This window comes from Trematomus bernacchii, unplaced genomic scaffold, assembly GCF_902827165.1.
Source record: "Trematomus bernacchii unplaced genomic scaffold, fTreBer1.1, whole genome shotgun sequence".
Taxonomy (NCBI): domain Eukaryota; kingdom Metazoa; phylum Chordata; class Actinopteri; order Perciformes; family Nototheniidae; genus Trematomus; species Trematomus bernacchii.
The window spans coordinates 10,344,059-10,366,503 of NW_022988043.1; the positions used below are offsets into that span (position 1 = coordinate 10,344,059).

General features: G+C 39.6%; 1 protein-coding gene across 1 annotated transcript in view; it reads right to left on the reverse strand.

Moving 5' to 3' along the window:
- Window positions 1-22,445, reverse strand: part of gpat2 (glycerol-3-phosphate acyltransferase 2, mitochondrial) — a 153,779-nt gene that overhangs the window by 48,951 nt on the left and 82,383 nt on the right. The gene's annotated exons all lie outside the window — the stretch shown is intronic.

Genomic DNA, 22,445 nt, shown 5'->3' on the forward strand with positions numbered 1-22,445 from the left:
ATATGTCATGTTTGACCCAGAGCTGCCCTGCTCCTGCGGCTACAGCTGTACACCTGTGCTGCAATGAAGACACAGCATACACAGAAACAATATAAAGCATGACTTAGTGTCCTGACACCGTGTCTTTATACAGTGCAGTAGGAGAATTTCCTCAGCAGCTGAGAATAACTGACTTTCTGAGAGAAAATCCCTGACTGACATCAAGGCAGAAACACTCAATGACTGTCTCTTCTTCACAGACTGAAAGGAAGTTGAGAGATGTATCATGAGTGGATACACTATAATAAAATGGAGTCATTTTCTTTCCTAGTAGTTCAGTGTATTGCATTACAGATGGATACGCAGCATTGTATGATTAAAATAGATAAAAGTACCACAGTGCTTCAAGATCTCATAGCCTTTACAAACAATGTGTTGTTTTGAGCCCTACTAGGAAAGCATGGAGCCACAGTGCATTTCTATTTCTATGATCTAAGACATCATCGACTAGCTTGTTTTGTGTTACAAAGGCTAACAGCCTTGCCACAGAAACAGGAAGATATAATAGACATGGCTAGGGATGGGTACCGAGCCTCGGTATTAAACGGGCCCCGGGGCTGAATTATTAAAGACCGTGGTACCGTTAAGCTCCGACGTTATCGGTCTTTTTATCGGTACTGAAGACATTTAAAAAATATATGTCATATGTATTATTGCTACACAAACATTGTATTGCAGTTTTAGTGTCGCCAACTCCGTTTCTAATATGCAAAAAGACTGTAAAATGCGTCTATGATTATTTTTAGTATTTTCGATCTTTCCAATCCAGACGAGAGATCTCTCTCTCCCCGCCTGCTTGCGAGGGGGCGGGGCAGTTTACACACACGCAGCTGCTTCATGCAGCAACACACACACACACACACACGGAGGAGATGGCGGAGAGAACGAGCTCTGAGGTGTGGTTAAACTTTACCCGTCTCGATGTGGACAATGCTCGTTACCAAAAGTGCATTAAGAGTTTAGCATGTAAGGGCGGTAACACGAGCAATTTGTCTAAACATTTAGCAAAAGTGCACCACATTCAGACGGAGAAATGCACCGGGTTCGACTGTCTTTCTAGTAGCTCTGTAGCCCCATCCACGAGTAACTTTTCCACGTCAGGTATATTATGTATGCTAGCAGCAACACACGGAGTTAACTCAATTATACAAACATGGGTTAATGATTAGAGGTAACTGAGTTATTTATTTTGTTAAAGTTTCAGCTATTCTGTTTACAATTCTTTATTTACTACGATTTAATATGATTTGTTAAAACATTGTTTCTTTTGATGTGAAATATTATGTATTTAATTTAAATAAAAAGCAATGTTAGTTTTGTTCACAATTTGTTTAGTTAGTTTACCTTATTTTTTTCTCCAAAAGAACCGATAAAAGTACCGTTAAAAGACCGGATCGATAAGCGGTATCGATAAAAGTAGTAGTACCGTTAAAACCTTAACGATACCCATCCCTAGACATGGCGGGCTAAAGGGAAGCGACAGTTCCAACAGTGTGGAGGAATACTTTTCCCCAGAATTCCCTTATAGACATTCACAATTTATTTCATCAGAAAATGAAAAAACAAAAATTGTGAAATGGGATAGAGGAACTTTGCATTCTCGCTGGAAACTCTGACCGACTTGCTCAATATACACCAGGCCTCATATCTCTTCTTTATATTTGATGTATTAAATGTATATATTGAGCCAGACCCTGCACCAAAATCAATAATTGGCCTATATGATTCCTGCATAATCACAGCCTTGCAGGTTCTGCAATTTGGGACCAACTGATTTAATCGGTACTTGTACAAAGTTGGGTACCAAACCAACTTTTTACTTTTCAACTGAGAGGTTAAATTTGACTGAACACAAACACACACAAGCAGATGCTAGGGTTCACACAAGGTGGATGACAATGTTATCTACATTTGAAGGATGCTTCAAGAGTCAACGCTTTTAGAGTTTGAGTTCAACCAGGGCGCAGGGACAGGCTGTGCGTGTGCGCGTGTGCGTGTGCGTGTGTGTGTGTGTGTGTGTGTGCATGTGTGTGACCTACAGTTGATTGATGGAAGACAGAGTGGTGTACAATTATCTCTACTTGTATTCATGGTCACAGGATTTATAGAGATTGTTTACATCAAAAAGAAGTTGACAGCGACTTTAAATCAGACCAGGGAAAGATAGCCTCTTCAGACAGACAAACTCACAGAACTGCATAAGGCTCATACACAGCGTACACACTGACTATACCGTGGCAAAAGAGGAACTACATACAAATGAGCAAGGTAAAGTGGTTTAATTGTGAATTAAGTGATGAGATGATGAAGGCTATGAGATCACAGTAAAAAGAGTGCCATAGATCAGCGGTTTTCAAAGTGTGAGGCGCGCCTCCCCTGGGAGGCGCCAGAGAGCTTCATGGGAGGCGCAGCGTGAGAAAAAAATAACGAGAAACAGTGAAATCTAGCCAGTTAACTTCAGCTAACTTTATGCGAGCGGCAACATGGATCGATTTTTAGTGAAGTTACCTAAAGTGAAAGAGGAGACAGCGTCTGGCAGAAAACGTCAGCTTTGTTTTGAAATAAAAGTTGTGGCTCATCGGACATTTATGAGAGAAAATCCCTAATGTCCGAGTGCAAGTGAATGCAGCACAAGACGCGAGCCTTGTAACCCCTCCCCCGGCCCTGGCGCGAGCGAGGAAATGTGATTGCCAGCGATTTCATTTGAACGGGACGGCGCATTCGGACCCCAAGTAGACGGAAGGAATGAGGTATTTGCGGTCTACAATGACAGAGAAGAGACTGTGAAGTTTGGCTGTACTCAGCATTGAATCAAAACGCACTAAAGCTTTAGATCTTAAAAGGTTTGTGAGGCGTTTTGCTGAACAAGATGGTAATCGCCGCATTCAGCTGTTATAGGCATGCTAACTTGATGCTCTGCTCACGGATGACTCGATGAGCATACAAAACTGTTAAGATGATGACCTTACGTGTGTAAATATATATTTTTCTTTGTGGGGGTCTGCCCCCAAAAAACAGTTTTAAGTCCTGAGAAAGTCAAATAAGACAGTGTGTAAAACTACACTGCCCAGCCAAAAAAAAGTAACCACTTTGATTTAACTAGGCCAGTAGGTAAGGGCATTCCACTGGATAATAATACCCCTGCATTATAGCAACAACAACAACAACAATAATAATAATAATAGCAATAATTGGGAGGGGGGGGCGCGGCTGTTCTTATGTTCTCTGAGGGGAGGCTCACCTTCCCACACTTTGAAAACCCCTGCCATAGATGAAGCTTAAGGTCATTGAATACAGAGGAAAGATATATGAGCTGAAGGCTGGTGTACAGAGTACGGAGACAGATAATGCTCAAATCATTGGCAGGCATATGATCGCCTTAGTGTCCTTGAACACTCCAACCACACATAAAACATTATGTTATAGCAGTATGCCTGAACGTGCACACACACAAAACATAATATTATTATTATAGAAGTTACAGTAATATAGGAAAAACATTAGCTACTTTAACATCTATTCCTGGATTAGCTTTAATAATTAACTAAATGGAGAACTACAGGGGATTTAGTATTGCAATTTTGACAGGCAGATTTATTTATTTATAATGGCCATACTTGAAACACCAGAGGGTGACATATCCTCCTATCCTTTTTTGGAGTTGCTATTAGGGGTCAGATCGTTATCAGACACCTTCACTCTGCCTTGATGCCAATTTGTCCCTGTGGCTAGGCGATAATGTCCTAAAAACTATATCTTTATATTTTCAGGCTATATCACGATACACAAGATATATATATATATATATTAGGGGTGTAACGGTATACGTATTCGTACCGAAAATATTCGGTATGGGCCCTTCGGTTCGGTACACGTGTCATAGAGCGACCAAGTCATTCCATTGGACGAGAGGCATACTATGAGAGCTGGTCACAGGGATGCGTTCAAATTTAGTCAGTTGTTTGAGGAACTGTTGAAATGGCGAACGCAGATAAAGTTGAGCTCGAAAATCCTCCAGCATCATTGAAGTCTCCGGTTTGATAACATTTTGGTTTCGCAGTTACGTACAAGGATGACGGAAAAAAACAGGTGGACCGAACCAAAGCTGTTGGTTCGGTCTGAAACTTTCTCTCCCTCTTCTTCTCCTACTCCCTGTCACTCTCCTTTAACTCTTCTGGTGACATTCTTTTATTTGAAGATTATTTTTTGCCCGGCGCTTGACCGGTTACCGCTGGTATTAAAAACATTTTGGCGAATGGTTAGGTGGCGAGAAAGTCTGTAGTGAACGAGCGCGCTCCCGCTCACGGCTGTTTGCTTTTCACCCAACAACGACAACCGCCTCACGAAACGCTATGTTGTAGCATTAATAAACAAAACAATTTAACAAAATTGCTAGTCAAAATACCAACACCACGGGATTATTTTTTTTTAAAGCAATATTTGTAGTGGCCCGAGCGGGCAAGTGGAAAGTACGTTATGCTGGCCCGGGGTGTCTAAATAGTGCTTCCGGGCCAGCGGGCCATTTATAATGTCGGGCCATTTATAATGTCGAGCCCTGGTATAGCCCCTCCTGCAATTCCTCCACATCTTAACGGCTAAGAGCAGAGGCCTTTTGATTTCTATGCTAGTCAGTATGCTCACGCACATGCACAGCGAGAAGATGAGCGGCGACAGTGACATCTGAAAGCAGTGTGTACCTGTCTCGGCTGCCAAACATTTACAATGGTGTCCCGAAGTGGTAGTAGGATTCCACGCCTTCTGATGTTTCTACCATGGTCTTTATCTCTGTCTCTCTGAGGTGAATGCATTTTATATGAATGACTTAATGAATACGTATAAGTGACAAATGTTTTTCAAATACGAGCTGATGTGTAATTAAATAATTTCTATGGTATTTTATTCATGCTAAACATAAGCATTTGCTCTGGGACAATTTAAATTGTATTTCCGGATGGTTTGGGACGGTGGAGAAAGAAGTTCAGTTGGAGCCCTGAAGGCAATTTATTGATGTCTCATGATCATAACTTTATATCTAGTACAATAAAGGCTGAGGGCTCTGTGGTTATATTTCAGAAAGAGAGGGAGACATGTGAGGGTCATTAAGGGAATATTCTATGTGAATGCCCCCCCCCCCTCTCTCTGAAGGAATACAGTAGTATTACTGTTTACCTTTTTGTCAAGCTTTATCACTTCTCAGTAAAGTGAAAAATAACACTTCTTCCAAGGCTAATTCTCAAAAGGAATTGTTAATTTATTTTCCTTATACCCTACCACATACACAGACAAATCTTTTCAGGGAACAGATCGACGAAGTGAAGAGACCTGAGACGGGAGGAGAGAATATTTGTTTTTGTTTGAAATTAATTTATAATCTGCCGTGACAAACAGCCTTTAAGGAAGCTTGATGATACAGTATGGTTGGAAATGTCCTGGGAATTTTAACACGGACTGGGCTCCTGTCAGAAATATTTGAAAAACGGACAACGTGAGCTGTCCAGTGTCTATATATATATATTCACATTAGTATGCTAGCTGACAATAGCTTCACGGGCAAACATTTTGTACTGTTGCCTTGACACCATCATCTGCTTTGGCTTGTCTCTCTCATTTGATATTGTGTATCAGTGAGGCCCAGATGAGCCAGCTATGAGGAGGTTCAACATTGATCTATAAACCGCTTTTATTAACAGATCATCTGGGCCGAACATTGGTACCAGCCAGGGACGGACTGGGACTGAAAAAACGGCCCTGAACTCTGACCAAGCCCATCCCACAACAATTACGATGCACGATTGTGGCTGGTTTAGAATTATATGTAACCATTGTCAATAAACAAACCATTCTTTAGCCAGGATTGGCACAGCAGGAGTGAGTAAACCAGGTTGATCTATGACTAAATGTGGGTGTTTCTTACAGTGCCTGCTGCCCCAGCTGCTTCACTCCATGAAATCCCTGTAGCATGTTAAAGCAGAAAGAATACAGCCTCTAACATGTGCGTCACCAGTGTGCAGAGCGCAGTGCTGTTTGCGCACAGCTGGCAACTAACTTACCTTAATTTGATCTTCTAAAAACACTAGGCTGCGGCAAGATCCTTATCACAGATTTTAAATTCAGCATGCTCATAAAATGAACGTAACAGATGTTCCAGCAAACAGCTGGAGGTTTGAGACTGGATCTGTACACCCCTCACAATGGAGGATACTCTGGGTCTAACCGGTAGCAACTGAGTAACCGGTCTGGATTTCAAGGTTCAAGGCTTTTATTATTCATACGTACATAGCTACAGTGTAGTTATGACGATGAAAATCTTAGGTCCCAGGCTCCTCCAACATTGCAAAACAATAAAACAGAAAAACTGAAAAATAGTGCAATTAAATACAAAAAGAAAAATAGTAAAATAGTGAAATAGTGCAATAAGAGTCTATATACAAGTGATTGGAATATGATACATTAGATAAATAATTTGTAAGTTGCAGCCAGATGAATGTTATGGATGTTGTTTCAAAGGTTCAGGTGTTTAATAGTCTTATGGTCTGTGGGATTTTCAATTTCAGCCCTGATTGTCAAAAGGGTAGAATCAGGGATGAATTGGCAATCTAAGCATGTGGGCGTTTCTCACTCAAAATGTACATCACGAGGATCATGGCAGAACCCATCAGATGCTGAAAGAATTCAATTGTTCTCGCGGTTACATGAGAAGTCAAACAAAGTTCTATCTCTTTCATGAGAAAACATCAAAAGGGTTCTTATTCAAAGTGCGATATGAGACTATGAATGCTTGCATTTCGAGCACGTTTATCCCAGTTTCAATTCGTTATTTTACAAACCAGTATGAATTTATTCAACACACAATTGATCAGATAATCACCGATCAGTTTTTCACTAAAGAAAATAACCTCAGCACTGCACTCCATCCTATTGGTTTTATTCACCTTCATTTATAAGGAAATCCATTTAGAAAGCAAATTGGAAAACGCTGCTGTGCATAGTCAATAACAAAACACTGTAAAATATTTCAGCGTCGACAGCTGGGACACACCATGTAGATAAAAGTAAAATATTAAGAGCCACAACCACAGAAGCTAAAAAGGACCCGAAGGAAACAAGACTTAGAGACTGAGTAACTCACTAAAAATACTGATGCAAACCTCGGTCATATTAGGTTGAAAATCAATCAGTAGAAATTGTAAACCACATACATACTGCATGCATTTATTTTGTTTTTGCCCTGTCTGAGCTTTGTTGCTTAATAATGCTAAATGTGGTAACAGCTTTTAGTCATACACTGCAGATAACTGTGGTGTAGTGCAATATGGGGCTCTGAAATGAAGGCAGTAGCTTTGCACATAAATTGACACTTCATTATTCTTTAAACAGACCTTCTAGTGGACTGAACAAATTGCCTTGTTTTTTTTTTTCTAAAGCTTAGTCTTTAGTTGATTCAAGGCCTTGTAAATGGGGGTTTGTGCTATGTCAGTCCTTGACAACTCCATATAAATCAGTCAATGTATATTTCAAGGCAGTAAAAGCAAGAGGGAGTTCAAGTCATCTCATTCAATCTAATGTTTTTACCATATTTCAACCTTACCTACAGCAGCATTAGCGCTCAGGTCAAATGCCAAGTTAAGAGCAAGATGATACTTTTCTATTTTGCAGTGTTACATTAAACAGTAATGTTTCACTTTCTGGAATTTAAATTATGTTTTAACTAAGTGCGATTTTGGGATCAATAAACCACTAACAAGGAAGCTGAGAAGTCCCTGGAGATCGGATCATCCCAAGGATTTATAGCATTTATATTCAGCTTGTACTTTGCTGCATAATAAAGAACTGCATCAGCCGGATTTTGGATACAACGGGGCTATAATCAATTAAAAAACGTATATATGCCCGAGTAGGCAATCATTAATAAATGACTATTCCTATACATATACTGTGTGGTGTATTTGCCAGATACAAGCATGTAATGGCAGGTGTAAGCAAGGCCTGCACAATTTGTCTACGTTAGAGAAAGCAAAATCAATTACAACAACATTGCCGCTAACTCTAAAGATTCCTTTTCCATCATCTTGCCTCTTTTCTTGCCGTTTACCCATTTAAAGTGCTGACGCAGAATCAAATGGATCCAAAGGACTCAGAAAACACAAACAGTGAGATGCAGGAGAGACTAGGGCTGTGCGATTATGGCAAAAATCATAATCACGATTATTTTGGTCAATAATTTATATCATGATTATTAAATACGATTATTCATTGACTTTGAAAACATCCATTTATTGAACTTTAAAACAAATACAAATAATAATTTGAACAGTATCTTTTTAACTGTTGATTACCCTGAATGTATAATTCAACTGAAAAACCAATACAAAAACCAATAAAATAAATGATACATTTATATTTACATTTAAAGGTGGGGTAGGTAATTTTGGAGAAACCAGCTCGAGATCGCTAGAATTTGAAAATACACAGCCGGAAAAAATCTGCCACTTCCTTACAGAGCCCCTCCTCCAACACACACGAACGTGCAGATGACCAATGAGGGCACGAGTTAACTTTGTGCACAGATGGAAGGCTGACTGGCAGGTAGGCCATCCAGTTATTTTAGCCGGGCCGGCTAAAATGATTGGTCGTGCTTTTTACAGTACTACGGCTTCCACAGATGACATTTTTTTATGGATTTTTTGTCAAATCACTTAAGATATTCATTGCTACAGTATCGGGATGTTAAGAGCATTCCATGGAATATAACAAAAAGTGTATCTCGAGCCGGTTTCTCAAACTTACCTACCCCACCTTTAAATAAATAATATCAAAATAACAAATACCAATAAACAAGATCAACAAATATTTTGGAGCGCACTTCAACAAGCTACTAAACATATGTAAATATGATAAATACAAATAAATTAGACTAAAATAAATTAGATCAAATATGTTGGAGTGCACTGTCACAACCAAGCAAAGCAAAATAATCGTTTTTCTCGATTATGTTGTTTTCGTAATTGTGGCAGGCCAAAATCGTAATTGCGATTAAAATACGATTAATTACACAGCCCTAGGAGAGACAGTTCCTTCTTGTGTCCATGCCTCAAACAATACTGTGTTACCTGTATGTTCCTGGACTGGCTACACTAGTGATTCATTACACCATTTCAGATGTGGTCTCTGCTGGTGGTTTTGTAGTCTTGGATGAGCTGCATTTGGGTGAAATTCGTTTTTACTGTTATTTTTACTCCTGGCGTCTAACTTTAGTATACTTTGTGCATGTTTTAAAAGAGCATTGTGATGGCACTTATAGCTATAATCACTAACTTTACTTACTATGTTTGTTTTTTAAGTTACCCTGTAGGTAATGCTGTTTGATTTCTGTTTAATGTATCTGAGGTTGGAGCAGAGGGGATGGTGAAAGGGAAGGAATAAAGGAAAGAATAAAAGAAATGCGATTTTGGCTTCAGTTTCCCTGTGCAGGATACTGATCATCTGAACAACTTGACACTTACTTCATCACACCCTCCTAATGGTATTTCCAGCACTCTACGAATAAAGAAACTTTTTTTTCACTCTCACAGAAAATGTGTGCTGCAGATCTGGCAGCTATGATGGACTGGGCTTTGAAGCGAGTATTTGAAAAGAGTACTTGTCTTATGGTCGTAACATTTTGAGCCAATTAACTTGTAACAATGTCAGTCAATCTCCAATCAACTGGCTGAAAAGGTTGTAATACTCCTTCAAATGTTCACACACTAGAAAAGGGTTAGAGCAGAATATTTACAGACTTTTAGAGTAAAATCACAATCATACTGTTACCTAATAAGAAAAATGCATAAAGTGTAGATCACATAAATGTCCCAGACAAGCAATTCCATGGATGAGCAAGCACAGAGGAAACCATTAGCACACCATCCCTTGTATGATATCATATTCCCAAGTGACCCAGTACTATACTTCTGTATTTTAATTGCAATCCTTTTTACAACGAGTTACTCTTTTAACCTGGCACCACAGAGACTTGTGGCATCTGGTCACATTTGTATACATGCATTTCTGTTAAGTAGTTGTGCTGGTAAAGGTAATGCTGTGCAATATGGTAAATAGGGCTGTAAAGAAAAAAGTAAAACTTTCTCAAATGAAAGAGGGGGGCATACAGCTGCTCACCTGGTCGATCACACATATCTGCAAGGTTGATGTGATGCAGCTAGGCAGACAAATACTCTAGCTAAACAGGAGCCAATACAGTACGCAGTCACATATACAGCATATGAGAATGCACAACTATCGACAAGCAAAAACACAGAAGCAAGCAAACTCAACAGGTGTGTGCATATTTTCTACAAAAACTTGACACCCCAAGCCTTCACTCCTCTGTCTTCAACTCGCACACTTAGTCTTGTTTCCCCCCTGCTTCGTTATGTCTCTCAACCAGCTGTGCAGATAAACAACACGGAGCTCAAGAGGAGAACAGAAACATCCCCAACGGGGGCCCGGGGTATGAGCTCCTCTAATTACACTACAAAACACAGCCTTGGCTTCTTCTGTCTTGGAGCCATCTCTCTCTCCTGCTGTTGCTAAACTCTGCCTCTTTGACTCCCTCGTCTTCGCACCACTATTTGCATCCCTCTTGAATGTTTAACTACCATGCATGACAGCTTGACAATCATTTTATTTTCAAGCTTTGTGATGTGAAATAAAATTGGTTCATTCGGATCTAATCTGTTTGGTTTGGATACAAATAACCACTGGTTTGTTTGCCCGGCTAATACGATTCGTTTCGTGTGAACGCTGTCAATCAAACTCTTGTTGGGACCAAACATCTAAATCAAGACCATCTAAAAAGGTGGGTCAGTTTCCAAATGGACTCTGCTGAGACTTGTGGTGAGAAACCACAGGATTTTATGAACCATGTGTCTTTGTTGTGATTTCCAGCTAAATTAAAATATGTAAAAAGCCATGTATATATCCTAATTGTCAGGCAAAACAAGCACAGCCCCAAGAGGCGGCAAGGTCCGGGTGAAGGGTGCAGTACGACTAAAGCCTTTCAGAGCCAATCTACAGCCGGTTTAAAGGGTGGCAGATGAAATGTGCCCAGCGGGGGCCAGCCTGCTGTGGCTGTACCGGACTATGTAAAGGCCTACTTTGTTAATTTAGAACTGTGTGACAGTGATCCTAAAGTAATAAACCATAAATATTTCCCTGTTCTTATTATTCATTACATGGGGTGGATTGACATACTTATAAAAACACCTAAACATCAAGTATTCTTTTATAACGCTTTGTGAGACCAAAGAATATAAATATGTATATCAGAAGTAGTACAGTGCTCCATACACTGCTGTCCTGATGATGCAACATGATAATCTGTTCAATTGACAAGTTACTAGTCAGTCTGTATAGCTTCAACATTACTGCTCTTGGTTTTGTTGTAAAAAGGCAGTGTAAAGACAAACTGGACCAGAGCTCAAATGCAACAATGTATGTTTAATGCCCTTGGTGCGGACTAGAGAATTGAACTGCATGTTTGAAAGCCCCTAAAGACTCATCTCAAGTCATCAAGATAAAGGGGCTCAAATAAAGCATTCAGTGTCACCACAGTCACCAATCCAAGATTCAATAGGTTAATATCTGTTCCTGCAAAAGGCAAAACTTTGCCTAATTCAAGTGTATCACGTGTATATTTAGAAGACTCCAGCCCCTGGCTACAGCTCTGTAAGTCATAGCACATCAGTTTTATAATTCCCACATCTGGTGCAAACTGGAGAGCAGTTTAATTGTATATCCCCTTTCAACACAACGGCAGCCTCATTCTTGCATCACAAATCGTCTGCGATCGCAAAACGTATCAGAAGCAGGTGTATAAAGTTTCTCAAAATTAGAATATAAAATTCTTACTTACACCGAAGACATAAGAATACCACTGATACATGCAAAAACAAACTTTCCAAAGCTTTTAAAAGAACTCTGTTAGCTTTTAGCATGTAGACTCAGGGCCGCATGCTTGCAAGGCTCCAGCAGCCTGAACACACCGTCCCCCTTACTGCACTTGCATCAAAGCCATCTCCAGTTTATGTGGAGCTAGACGGGAACACAAAGTGTCGTGAATTACTGAGTGGTAGAGCCTGGGCAGCCATGATGGATTAGGCGGTCAAAACACTGCGAGTGATTTTGTGATTGCATTTTATCAGCTGGTGAAAGTGCTGTCTATTGGATCTTAAAATCAGCTCTCATCAGAATGAAACTCTAAAAGCACTGCAATAATTCACCTGGAATGCTAAAACTATTTAAATCTCCTCTTAAAAATACGACTTTAGAGGAGAAAAATGCATAACCAATTCATGTGTGATGACCTTTTAGGACATATTATGTAAAGAAGTACGGGCAGTTTCACTGAAATAAAGCAATTATTATGCAATAATATTCTCGCACCAAAACCTTGCCTCTTATAACTTAAAGGGGACCTATCATGCAAAATGCACTTGTGTATGTATTTTATACATGAATATGTGTCCCCGGTGTTCCAGGGAACTCACCAAGTGTCAGAAAACACAACCCTCTCTATTTTCCTCCATACCCAAATCTCTAAAAAAGGGGCTGCAACGGATCTGATAAAAACTGATCCAGATTTGAACACTTCTATGTCGTCACAGAAGTGGCGCTACGGCTATTGGGCCAACTCCACCAATCAGGAGGAGACAACCACGGCCATTGCCGTTCGAAAGCGCTGGAGACGCTGTAGTACATATGCCAGGCCTGTAGGTGGTGCTGTTCTCACTGAATCAGCCCTTGCAAAAACAGGGCTAAAAAAGTGCAAATTGAGCGAAATGAGGCATGGCTAAAATGCATGATCTGTTTGGTATTTTGAAAAAAAAAAAAGTATAAATATGCCTTATATAGGTATGGCCCTACAATATATTATTATAATATAGCATGATAGGTCCACTTTAAATGAAATCTTGACGTATTTGTAACTTTTGACAAAATATTTAGATGAGTAAATTAGGCTTCATGTGCATATGTGTGACTGTTTGCATCTAAGTCGCATCAGTCTTTTTTCATCTATTAGGTGTCTTTTTGTGTTTTCCAACAACCTGAATCATTTTTTATTCTAATTTTGTTTCCAATAGACAGACCCTGGAGTGGTCTGAATGTGTGCTTGTCTTGTTATTGCTGTGTAAAGCTTGAAGTACATTGACCGAGGGCTGAAGTCAAAAACAGTCATCAAACAAAATAGAATCCCGTACAGTTTGTCCCCTGCTTCGGTAACAATAAAACAATGGAAACAGATCAGGAACAGCAGCACACAGTACTTTACTATTACAGAGTCTCTGCTCCTGGTTGTGTTTTCATCTGTAGCAACGTAATGAATAAGGACTCGCATTATTTGCTGTAAAGGTTCTTCTGCTTCCTTGCAAGAGAAAAAAAATACTTTCTATCTTCCTTTGCATTTGTTGTTTTCCCCTAAACTTAAAATGACTGCCCTCAGCGCAGAACACCCTTTTCTTTCCTTCTTCTCACACAGTTCGCCTCTCCCCATTAATGAATCATCTCTGCCGGTTTGTTTAATTATTTTAATCATGCTCTCATATCATCTTTCTGTTTGCTTTGTTGCTTCTTCTCTGACGCTCACTCTGCTCGTCTCCCTCACTGCCACATGCAGGATATAGAGCCAATCTAGATGTGATTGATCCACTCATCTCTTCTGCATTAGTGTGCCACAGGAACAAAACCCTAGTCTTAACAACACCAATAAAACTGATGATGGTAATAAAAGAACCACACTAGAATGATCTGCGCTCTTGATATAAGAAATGGAAAGCGAGTTAACTGATAGATCCTGCTTTCTGACTCTTTCCCTCTCACACACATTCACACTTCAGTGAAGGTTCAATCTATTTAACAACGTAATTTACTTGATAATCGGCCCACAACTTTCTAATTCATGAGCTTTCTTTCTGGAGACTACCAATCAAATTAGCCTGAATCATTGTGGCTCTCCAGCATCAGCAAGATTCCCAGGATCCACCGGCTGCCCGCAAAGAGCTGACGGGCAGGAAAACACTTGGCTAGAACAATTCTCATGGAAATGTGGTCCAATCCTCTTGTCTCAGCACATTTCACTCATCGGCTCTTAATCAATGGAGTCCATTTGCAGGTCAGAATAAGTCCCATCATCAGTTTGTCTGAATGGCAAATTAATCCTGCAACTATTGGCAGTAACAACTAAAGCTTTAACATAAATAACTGTACACCAAAGGTCTGTGTGAAGGTTCCAAAGTAGAACCTGATGCAATCAGAAAGACTATTGAGACGTGCTAGCAATTGTTTTCTCAATATCAATCCTTTAATCCATATGTTAAAGTATAACACGTTCCTTGTGACAATAAAAACAAATGTACAAATGATAGTAAGATAGGAAATGTTGTATTATATTATTAGAGCTGAATTGATTATTAGACATTCAACAGATCAAAAATCTGCAGTAATTTTATAACAGGAGAGACAAACATTTCTTCATTAATATCTTTTTTATATGTTATGTTATAATAGTCAAGTTAGTATTATGGCTAGAGGTGTAACGGTATCCGTATTCGTCCCGAACCGTCACGGCTCGGACGTCACGGCTCGGTTCATGCAGTCACACGCTGAATACGCCTTTTTTTATGAGTGGGAAAAAAGTCTGTCACTCAGGGCAGTATCCACTACACTATGTATAATCCAGGGGGCGGTATTGCGCCTAAAAGCTGTTTGCCAGCCGCCCTTAAACAACAAATGAAGAACAAGAAGAAAACACAACAAAACGAACAAAATACAAGAAGAAGAAAAGTTAGTATTGCGAGTTCAGATAACACACAGGAGCTAGAAGACCCACCTGCTTCTTAAAATCAGCTGTGTGGGAACATTTCGGGTTCCCTGTGGACTACAATAACGATGGAGTGCGAGTGGTGGATCGGACGAGGGCGGTGTGTCGGCGTTGTTAGACAGCGGTGCGGTATGCTAATGGTAACACACGTCCAAACATGCTAAATCATATCAGAAGGCATCACCCAGATTTGCCAATCACCGTGTGTGGTTTGTTTTTATCTGTGTAATGCAGTTCATTATTCAAAATGTTAGAGTTCCTTATTTTTAAACTGAAACTTGCACTACTGTTCAAAAATAAATAACAACAAACCTGGAATTATGCATTTGGGACTTTTTTTTGCTTTTTCTTGTTGTACCGAACCCGTACCGAACCGTGACCCCCAAACCGAGGTAAGTACCGAACTGTGAATTCTGTGAACCGTTACACCCCTAATTATGGCGTATTATACTGTTTGTCAAACAAAACAAGAAGTGAACACATCGTCTAAGATTTTGGCAAAATTTGGAGGTTACTTTCTTACAACTTACTTATACATATAACACAACACAAAATTCATTATTTAAAAAAAATTGTAAAAAATTACAATAAATACATTAAAACATTTAAAAAACGTTTTAATAAATAAAAAAATATATATACATAAGATTATTAGAATTAATTGTTCTACCTGACGTTAGTAAAAACATTATTTGTATTATTTAAATTCAAAATGCACAAGGTTGGAAGCTTGCAGGTTGAGCGATAGGGCATAATAAACTATACAATAAAGAATAGAATCACCTGCACAATGCAACACAGCAGCACTGCATCTCATACGCCCTCCAATTACTCAGTTTTTATTAAGACTACTTGTAGGTGCGCTGAGTCAGTCCTATGGTAATTTTTGAGGCTGTACTTTGTAAGAGTGTCGCATACGACTGAATTGTATCTGTAGACTGTTTCCACGATTTTCATTTACAGGCTTCAATAAAAATGTATTTGCTCACCTTGCCCATAAAGGCTTCACAAATTACCATAAAGCTGACTCAACAGCTTTTTTACAGGGTCCTTTTGTGGAAAGATGTATTTATGTCAGCATTGCTATGTTTGCTATGTTTCTGTCCAGCCGGTGAATGGTATATGTGGTATGTGTTAAAGTTCAGTATCCATGTCAATAACTTGTATTCAGTGTTCAATAAAATGTACTTTTTAAGCCAACAAATGACTAAGAGACTATAATAACTTTAAATGTCTGTACAGACTTTGCTCAGTGAAAGTGAGGAAGAATTAAACAGTAGAGAGAGGGGACGACGCAGGCCAAGGTTGGAAGATCAATAATCATACACCTCTGAAAATGTCCAGGGGCCTTACAAGGTAAAGTATAGTTTCATTCTGTGTGTTGTGTGTGTGTGAGAACCATTCCAGGGGAACGATATCATAAAACTCCTACTCCTGTCCTGCAGGTAGACAGCCCTAGCATTGCTGGATTGATTTGACCAATAATTCTGGCAACAGCTCATTTAGCTGAGACCAGAGTCTATGCTTCCCATCTGTCGCCCACTCCCGCTCTCTGCCTCTGCCCACCATTATTTCTTTGCAATTCTAAAAAGAATTCAAAATTGAAACATGGCATGAATCCATGAAATGTGGTGGTGAGAAAAAAAAAGCTGAAATTAATTGAGGCAATTTGATGCCGATGGCTCTGATGATAAGTGGATGAACTGTTTAATATCCACAGCTCTCCCTGAGGCAAGAGGACCATCACAACTTGAGCTAGTTGCCAGGCCATGCCTGCTTCATGCAAACACATGCAGTATAGATGCATAGGTTATTGCATTTTTAATGAATGTCATCAAAAGGCCAAATGTGATTTTAATTGAAGGGGAAATCAAGTATTTGACATTTAACCACCTTGAAAGGATAATGGTTATGTAATTTAGACATTTTGTCATCTTATATCTCAAGAAAAAGTAGGTTTAAACTGATCTAACTGTGGCATCATGGGGAGGGATTACTAAACTGTGAGGCTCAGAGTAGAGTTGAATAGAGTGCGCAGTGGGAGATTTATTCTCCAATAATGAAGACGACATGCCTTCATTTGTCAGCCTTGAATTCATTTTTGAGAAAAATAAGAAGCCTAAACAATAGTAGACAATGCTTTCCTGTACCATGGCATCAACATCTTCCTACACTGACTGAGCAGTTGCTGGTTAATTGTTACAGTATTCCAACTGTCAACATTTGATAAAATTATATTTATCCTAGACTATGGCTGAGAATCATGCTTACTTTGATACTGGAAAGTGGACATGCAGTTGCAAAAACATGCTTTATTTTTTCCATACAATTCCTACCATTAGAGTTCAAATGCTCAGGGGTTTGGAGAGGAGGTGAGCCACACCATTAGTGATACGGTACGACTCAGACCAGGCAAGAACAGATCTTGTGAGACATGGACCGGCTTTGTTACTCATCAAAGGACTCTTAGAGATGCTGGAATAAAAGGACAGCAGTGACAATGGTTACTATGGGGATGGACCCAATATGTAGAATATCACAAAGCAGCGAGCAGTAACTCTGCACCAGAGTTTCCGTTAGAATTTTTTTTTGCCGGTCAACATGTCCGTTAAAGTTTAAATCTTCCGGACAAAATGAGAAAAGTGCCGGTCAAAGGACTTCTTTGTTATTTATTGAGCTTTAAAACAAATGGATATGATTCGATATTAAACAAACTAATTATAGTAGGCCTAGATTAACTACATTTTTCAAAAGTGTACAGTAATTTACAATAACACGGGAATAATAAACGGAGCGCTCTCTTCCTCTCCTGACAGCCCATCAGTATCATGCAGCTCGCGGATCCAGTAATGAGTGACCCGACAGTAAAAATAAACATATCTATAACTAGTTTAGGTAGTTTGAGAGGTAATTAAAATAGCTACGTGTGATTTTCTAACCAGAAGTGTGTGTTTTGCTCCGCTCACCGCTGCAGGTGATCATGCAGAGCTGCGTGTCGACTCGTCAGCAGCAGCTGATCTCTCTCTCCCGTCAGATTAGACTTAACTCACGTTTATGTCCATATCGATCAGATCTAGCTAGTTCTAGCTAATGATATGACTACCTGCAGGCATTACCAACAGATCAACGCACAATCAACTAGGGATGTCCCGATCACCTTTTTTTGCTCCCGATCCGATTCCGATCATTTGATTTTGACAATCTGCCGATACCGATTTTTCCCGATCCGATCTTTATGCAATGCATTAAGGGAAAAAAAAGGTAACAGATAACGGCTGGTCATCCAACGAGATGAATTCAGCTATCTTGGCTGTTATTTTTTTGGCCTTTTCACTGTTCTAGGGCAGTTTCTCTTTCCTTTTAAAAGTCTCTGAAAGTGTCAATTGTTTCAGTGCCGTTACCTGAGTGGCCGCTGTGTACTCGTCGTGTTGTTGCTGGTGTTTGTTTCTCAGGTGGCGTATTAGATTGGTCGTGTTGAACGTAGCTCTGTTCTTTCCACCACGCGGAACCTCCACCTTGCAAACATTGCATCTGGCTGTTACACTGCCTTCGCTTTCAATTTTATAATACTTCCAAACTCCTGACATTTTCTCTCTCCCAAGTCACCAGCTGAACGTAGCCTCTTGTTAGCTTACTGCTACTATTAGACACTGCGCCCTGCCCACTCTGTTGCCAGATTTGAGAGAAATAAGCAACCAGGTCTATGAAAACAAGCCCAAAAGAAGCAACACATACATGATGTTGTGTAATTTTAAACCAAAACTAACGCCTCAGGAATCCCGATCCCCGATTTTTTTCTCCCGATTCCGATCTTTTGAAAATCACGTGATCGGCTCCGATCCCCGATCACGTGATCGGATCGGGACATCTCTACAATCAACCCATACAGAACATCTCTTTCTCCACATTAAGTGTTAGAAATTAGAATTGACTATTCTTGTCTGTCACATACTATTCTTGTCTGTCACATAAGTGGCACAACTGATGCGGTATTTGAGGGGAAATTATTTTGACCGGAGAGATTTAGATTTGCCGGTCTTCAGCATATTTTACCGGTCAAAGTCCGGTAATTACCGGCTAACGGAAACTCTGCTCTGCACTTGTGGTGCTATGCCAAAAGAACTAGGAAACGGTATTCTCCTGCGAGTGAAAAAAGTGACAGTGAGGCAGGGGATATAACATCTGTTATCTGTGCTGCTGTCGGCCTAAGACTTATTAATTATGAATTTGTTGATTTCAGCATCAGGGCTCCAGTTTCCCCAAAAAGCCACAGGCCAGTGACCTGGATATGAGCACAAACTGTACACTACAGTAGACATTCAAGATGTCCACAGGCTGCAAGTAACACTAACTGTATACTAGCTTCGGAACTCATTCACTGTTTTAACCATAAGAGATTAAAGTGGTACTATAAAGAATTGTAGTTACGAGGTTGATTTATTTGTTAATGTTTCTATGCGTTTGTGAGATTTGAAGTCTTTAAAGTTCCCATAGAAAATAGCTTTTAGAGTGTTTTTCTGCCATATATCTGCTGAGTGGAGGATGTGTACATTGCATTCTTGTCACGGCTCAAGCTATCTTGATGGGCTGTCAGGTCAGCGAGGGCCATGTCTCGATGAGGGGGGGTGCTGAGTGTGGCTGAGAGGAAGAGGCCAAAGGCTGAAAGCAGCAAGTCTTAAAAGTGCCAGCCCCAAAAGTATGTACCTGTAGCCAGGTTCCTGTCAAAATGTAGCACACATTTAATCCATATTTGTAGAAATCTGTGAAAGAAAATGCAAAATGTAAGCAAGTTTTTATCCACTATTGTTGATTATGTACATTTTAGCACTTGCTTTATTGAGAGCAAGTGCTAACCAGAAAAGCATGACATGGGACCTTTAAGTGTTTTTATAAAAATGTGTCACTGTCAAGATGTTAGTATAGTTTGTTATACAGACCTCCTAATTGCTGAAATGGTTAGAGTTTGTGTATGTGAAAAACAGACTGCCCGCCTCAACTTAACATTGACAAGACAGTTAGTTAGTTTACAAAAAGGCTTTACAAACCATGCCTTATTTATGGAGCTGTTTACATTGCGACGGATTTGCGATTGGTCTAAGCTGCAAATTCACTTGACGGAGTTTACAAAGTCCCACTCAGCACACACCCAGCAGCCGCTGGGTGTCAGAGAGCCGCTCACTCATCACTGCAGAGAGTCAGACTCAGTCTCCAGTAGCAGCCAAGTGGAGTGTACAATCAGACTACAGTGTTTACAGGCGTGGGAAGCACATCATTAACATCACTTCAGTAGCAACTCCTATAAGCCATAATGCATAGGGAAATAACAAGGAGCAACTAAATAATAAGAGGGACTTACAGCCAAGGGGAAGTTTGTTAAACTAATCAAAAGTCTGACACTGTCACAGATAGATGTCCACATAATGCTAGCCAACCCATAAATACTCACAAGATATTTATGTTATCTCATAAATCATCAACAATAATTGTTTTGCATTATTTAACCAGGGTAGAAAACCAGAGCCAATTCTAATAACACAGTAAGGAACAGTCTCATGCTAATGATGTACATTAAGGGAAAGCACCTTTATTTGATTCCCTAAAGCATTTTCAAAGCATATCACAAGCAATAATCAATGAGTGTTGAAGACGGCATGACTGATTTTCCATGAATAGGCTTGAATCTAAACATATCAGTAACAAAATCTATTGTTTCAATGTGGTGTGTTCTGTGTCATTGAAAATGGTAATCTGGTGGAAAGGTGTTTTCTTGTGAATTGAAGTTATAGCTAGTGATGCAAAGGTTACATGTAGTGACAGTGGGTCTAAATAAAAGCATGTTTCTTTGTGAAGAAATCTGCACAGCTTTGTAATTGTGCAGTCTATAGCTTTACCAGCCAGTAGAAACACGTGGTTGTTTTTAGTAAATGAACTCCACTGTGTGCTATATGGATCTGACATATGGATTGGCTCTCTGTGCAGTGGTATGTACTATGGGTTGAAAAATGAAGATCGGAATTGCCTGCTGTTTGTGTAGGACTCAATAACTTCCCAACAACAACATCTATGTTAATTTAATTCAGCCCCCATGCAGCTTTGAATTTGACAACTCACCCTTAAAAATAAAGATGGATGGGTGACAGAACTATTCTAGCAGGTAGACTCACTTTATTACACAACAGCTGAACAATAATAATCAACTCTAATGCATCCAATAACTTATTTGTGGTGGCCTTTAATACCAGAGAGACTTAGCCCAATATATGGATTTCTGGAATTTCTTTAGGTGCTGAAAGGAGGTAATTCTGGTAGCAGATAATTACACTTTTTTCAATGCCCAGAGTTGATCTACCAAGCAGGACAACTGAACTTTATGTGATCTAATTTCATGAAATAATGATTAATCATTAAAGTTTGTGGAGTGAAACTGAGAGTTCCCTTTTCTTTTGTCTCCTCACTGGTTTCTCTTAATAATACTCAAATATCCCCACCTCATCTACAAGCAGCCTTTAGGGAGTAGGTAGCAACTGGGTTTTAATGTCAAAGACAGTCAGAGGAGAAGGAAACAAATCCTGACGAAAGATAAAGAGGGATAAAAGCCAAGGAGAGAAGTTCTTTGACAGACTCACCTTGTGGGTGTTAGACATGACATCCAAGGCATGTCATAGGACAATTTCAAATGAGTCTTGACAACTACGATTTTTTTTAAATACAGGCCTTATTTCTAATAAGACTACAAAGTTTAACTTTCCTTTGTTTAGGAGAACCATATTTTTATGTTTTTTTTATTGATTTTGATACAACCTTCTTGCTGTTTAATTGGGCAAATATTAACATCACATGCAAAATAGAATGAGAGCAGTAGGAGACCTAGTATAACAGCAGGAAGATGTATGGTCAATGTGCTAAATTGTTGTGAAATTGTTACAGAATATTAAATGTTAATTCAAACTTTGCATTTGATCTGGAATGGTCAAGTAATGTGTGACATAAATAATTCAGGACTGCTTTAATTAAATGAATTCAACACTATCACCATAACTTAATGTAATTTCATCACTCACTCAGTGACAGACCTTGGCGTTCATACAGCTGCAAACAAAAACAAAGTATGTTGTGATTCTGCTCAGCCGGTTGAATAATGGCTTTCTGATATCTTCTGTTTATGTTTGAGTCAGCAATCTCTTGTAATGATGGGTTTCAGGTGAGATCAGGACAGGCAGTACACAACCATTTATCAAAAATAATTAGAGGTAAATATGCATGCACCTAAAAGATTATTGATTCTTGGAGGCATCACAATTCTCTCTCAAACAGAAATCCCTAATTGTGATTCAGAGGACCGAGTGAACCAAACACTGACTTCCAGCCAAGTGCTCCCCTCTGCAGGCAGACGCTTCTGTAGACTGTAGTGAAGTCATATTGTGCAGAAGCACAGGGGGAAATCAGCATGAGATACTCAATGCTCACGCTCCTCAATGTTGTTTGTTTAACCCTGTTAAATTAACCAATCATGACCAGTGTGCTATCTCCACTGGCAGAAACACGTGTC